The sequence below is a fragment of the Parasteatoda tepidariorum genome, chromosome 5 (assembly GCF_982258835.1).
Source record: "Parasteatoda tepidariorum strain Cologne lab strain chromosome 5, Ptep-v5.0, whole genome shotgun sequence".
In the NCBI taxonomy this organism is placed as follows: Eukaryota; Metazoa; Arthropoda; class Arachnida; order Araneae; family Theridiidae; genus Parasteatoda; species Parasteatoda tepidariorum.
The window spans coordinates 117,321,565-117,326,827 of NC_141759.1; positions in this window are offsets into that span (position 1 = coordinate 117,321,565).

Consider the following 5,263-nt stretch of genomic DNA (forward strand, 5'->3'; position numbering starts at 1 on the left):
TAATTCTGAACATTACATGGGTCGAGGAATTTTCACCGACTTATGTTGGAAGACTAAATATTGTACAACTCATCTGTTCCCTTTTCTCAGGAATGGGTAGACTATATTTGAGGGTTGATCTATTTGTTTGTTTCTTACGGATTGACTTTTACCAATCCTTTGTTCGATTAGTTATTTTTCTAAGTACAATACAGAAACTCTTATCCGGAAATCAGAAAACCAAGAAATCGGAACGAAATTTGATAAATTTCCCCCACTATTTAAAAAATTTCTTTTTCCTCATAAGATTTTTCTGTCTTTTTTAAAAGGAGTTTACTTTACCATCATTTTAGAAATAAGCATTAGTTGCCCACACTGTCAAGAGAGGTAAGAGTCTTGTACTAAATAACATCAATCATTCCCTTCTACATAGGTGTTTCCAACCCGGTGTTCCCAGTTAGTCAACAAAACTTATTTTGGCCCATTGTGGGCCCACTAACTAGTCTATAAAAAATTCCTTTGGTTCAATTGTTCGTTACCTTAAATTCTAATTTCAGGCCGAGTTTTGAATTTATAGGCTAATATTAAAGGGAGTTACGGGGTGTGATGTGTGGGGGCCCCCTGATACGACTTTTGTCCCTTTTTTCAGCCATTATTCGCTTTTTAACAAAGAAAAATAATTCTTTTCATATATAGAACACTTTATTCACTTTGAAATATTGAAAAAGAAGTTAAAAAAATAACATAAAATAAAATAAATAATTAAATAAAAATTATCCAAAATTTATTCTTTTATTAGCTATTATTCGCTATTTCCCAAAGGAAAAATAGTTATTTTTATATACAGAACACTTTATTTAAGTTAAAATATCGAAAAGTATATTAAAAAACATAATATAAAATAAATAAAAAAAAAGTCGACCCTACTAGGATTACGAACCCAGGATCACCGGGACTACATATAAACCTTGTCCATAGCGCTGCCGGTAAAGAATATTCTTGACCCGGAGAGCAGGGGTTCGGTGCTGGTCACGGATTAATTTTTAATTGTTTTTCTATTTATTTCATTTAATTTTTTGAAACTTATTCTTCGACAATATAGCATGAATAAAGTGTTCTATATATAAATATAGCTATTCCTTTTTGGGAAAGAGAGATTAATAGCTACAAACGGAAAAATTTTGTCTCCGGAACTGCGCACACGACTCATTCCGTAACTCCCTTTAATATTGACTTATAATTTTCAAACTCTGCCTGAAATTAGACTTTTATATACCAAACAATCGTTCTAAAGGAAATTTTTACACATTAATTAGGGGGCACATAATGAGCCAAAGTAGATTTTGTTAATTAACCGGAAGGAAGTTCTTTAAGCTATATACTCGTGGAAGCAACGTGTGAGTTGTGGTGTGCTTGTTAGCGTCATGGGAAAAGAAGTTTGTAGACTCGGTGGCCAGGGATTCGGTCCTGGTCTCAGATTAATTTTAAAATTTTTTTTTCTATTTCGTTGGTTTATTTTTTTAAATTTATTTTTCGATATTTCAACGTGAATAAAGTGTTAGATATATAAACTGTGGGAAAGATAGATTTGAAGGCACGGAGATCCCGGGTTCGACACCCTTAAGGGTCGACTTTGAATTTTTTTTATTTATTTTATATTATGTTTTTTAATATACTTTTCAACAATTTAACGGGAATCAAGTGTTCTGTATATAGAAATAACTATTTTTCTTTTCTGAAATAGCGAATAATAGCTAATAAACGGCTAAATTTTGATAATTTTTATTTATTTATTTATTTTATTTTATGTTATTTTTTAACTTCTTTTTCAATATTTTTAGGTGAATAAAGTGTTCAGTATAAGAAAAAAATTATTTTTTTTTTTTAAAGAGCGAATAATGACTGAAAAAGGGGCAAAAGTCGTATCAGGAGGCACGCACACGTCACACCCCGTAACTCCCTATAATAGTAACCTATAAATTTCAAACTGGGGCAGACTTTAGAATTTAATGTGACGAACAACTGTACCCGAGGACATTTTTATAGACCCATTAGTGGGCCGAAAATGGGCCAAAATATGTTTTGTTGACTAACCGGGAGGAGGTGTTTTAAGCTATATATTCGCGGGCCTGGCATGTGAAGCATGGGTCAGTTGGTAGCTCTGTTTGAAAGTTAGATTTGAAGGCACGGAGGTCCCGGGTTCGACACCCTGCAAGGGTCGACTTTGAATTTTTTTTATTTATTTTATATTATGTTTTTTAATATACTTTTCAACAATTTAACGTGAATCAAGTGTTCTGTATATAGAAATAACTATTTTTCGTTTCTTAAATAGCGAATAATAGCTAATAAACGGTTAAATTTTGATAATTTTTGCTTATTTATTTATTTTATTTTATGTTATCTTTTAACTTCTTTTTCAATATTTTTAAGTGAATAAAGTGTTCTGTATAAGAAATAAATTATTACTTTTTTTAAAGAGCGAATAATGACTGAAAAAGGGACAAAAGTCGTAGCAGGAGGCACGCACACATCACACCCCGTAACTCCCTATAATATTAACCTATAAATTTCAAACTGCGGCAGACATTAGAGTTTAATGTGACGAACAACTGTACCCGAGGACATATTTATAGACCCATTAGTGGGCCGAAAATGGGCCAAAATATGTTTTGTTGACTAACCGGGAGGAGATGTTTTAAGCTGTATATTCGCGGTTCTGGCATGCGAAGCATGGGTCAGTTGGTAGCTCTGTGGGAAAGTTAGATTTGAAATCACGGAGGTCCCGGGTTCGACACCCTGCAAGGGTCGACTTTGCATTTTTCTTATTTATTTTATATTATATTTTTTAATATACTTTTCTACAATTTAACGTGAATCAAGTGTTCTGTATATAGATATAACTATTTTTCTTTTCTGAAATAGCGAATAATAGCTAATAAACGGTTAAATTTTGATAATTTTTATTTATTTATTTATTTTATTTTATGTTATTTTTTAACTTCTTTTTCAATATTTTTAAGTGAATAAAGTGTTCTGTATAAGAAAAAAATTATTATTTTTTTTTAAAGAGCGAATAATGACTGAACAAGGGACAAAAGTCGTATCCGGAGGCACGCACACATCACACCCCGTAACTTCCTATAATATTAACCTATAAATTTCAAACTGCGGCAGAAATTAGAGTTTAATGTAACGAACAACTGTACCCGAGGACATATTTATAGACCCATTAGTGGGCCGAAAATGGGCCAAAATATGTTTTGTTGACTACCCGGGAGGAGGTGTTTTAAGCTGTATATTCGCGGGCCTGGCATGTGAAGAATGGGTCAGTTGGTAGCTCTGTGGGAAAATTAGATTTGAAGGCAAGGAGGTCCCGGGTTCGACACCCTGCAAGGGTCGACTTTGAATTTTTGTTATTTATTTTATATTATATTTTTTAATATACTTTTCTACAATTTAACATGAATCAAGTGTTCTGTATATAGAAATAACTATTTTCCGTTTCTTAAATAGCGAATAATAGCTAATAAACGGTTAAATTTTGATAATTTTTGCTTATTTATTTATTTTATTTTATGTTATTTTTTAACTTCTTTTTCAATATTTTTAAGTGAATAAAGTGTTCTGTATAAGAAAAAAATTATTACTTTTTTTTAAAGAGCGAATAATGTCTGAAAAAGGGACAAAAGTCGTATCTGGAGGCACGCACACATCACACCCCGTAACTCCCTATAATATTAACCTATAAATTTCAAACTGGGGCAGACATTAGAGTTTAATGTGACAAACAACTGTATCCGAGGACATATTTATAGACCCATTAGTGGGCCGAAAATGGGCCAAAATATGTTTTGTTGACTAACCGGGAGGAGGTGTTTTAAGCTGTATATTCGCGGTTCTGGCATGTGAAGAATGGGTCAGTTGGTAGCTCTGTGGGAAAGTTAGATTTGAAATCACGGAGGTCCCGGGGTCGACTTTGCATTTTTGTTATTTATTTTATATTATATTTTTTAATATACTTTTCTACAATTTAACGTGAATCAAGTGTTCTGTATATAGAAATAACTATTTTTCTTTTCTGAAATAGCGAATAATAGCTAATAAACCGTTAAATTTTGATAATTTTTATTTATTTATTTATTTTATTTTATGTTATTTTTTAACTTCTTTTTCAATATTTTTAAGTGAATAAAGTGTTCTGTATAAGAAAAAAATTATTACTTTTTTTTAAAGAGCGAATAATGTCTGAAAAAGGGACAAAAGTCGTATCTGGAGGCACGCACACATCACACCCCGTAACTCCCTATAATATTAACCTATAAATTTCAAACTGGGGCAGACATTAGAGTTTAATGTGACAAACAACTGTATCCGAGGACATATTTATAGACCCATTAGTGGGCCGAAAATGGGCCAAAATATGTTTTGTTGACTAACCGGGAGGAGGTGTTTTAAGCTGTATATTCGCGGTTCTGGCATGTGAAGAATGGGTCAGTTGGTAGCTCTGTGGGAAAGTTAGATTTGAAATCACGGAGGTCCCGGGGTCGACTTTGCATTTTTGTTATTTATTTTATATTATATTTTTTAATATACTTTTCTACAATTTAACGTGAATCAAGTGTTCTGTATATAGAAATAACTATTTTTCGTTTCTTAAATAGCGAATAATAGCTAATAAACGGTTAAATTTTGATAATTTTTGCTTATTTATTTATTTTATTTTATTTTATGTTATTTTTTAACTTCTTTTTCAATATTTTCAAGTGAATAAAGTGTTCTGTATAAGAAAAAAATTATTACTTTTTTTTAACGAGCGAATAATGACTGAAAAAGGGACAAAAATCGTTGCAGGAGCCACGCACACATCACACCCCGTAACTCCCTATAATATTAACCTATAAATTTCAAACTGCGGCAGACATTAGAGTTTAATGTGACGAACAACTGTACCCGAGGACATATTTATAGACCCATTAGTTAGCCGAAAATGGGACAAAATACGTTTTGTTGACTACCCGGGAGGAGGTGTTTTAAGCTGTATATTCGCGGTTCTGGCATGTGAAGAATGGGTCAGTTGGTAGCTCTGTGGGAAAGTTAGATTTGAAATCACGGAGGTCCCGGGTTCGACACCCTGCAAGGGTCGACTTTGCATTTTTGTTATTTATTTTATATTATATTTTTTAATATAATTTTCTACAATTTAACGTGAATCAAGTGTTCTGTATATAGAAATAACTATTTTTCTTTTCTGAAATAGCGAATAATAGCTAATAAACCGTTA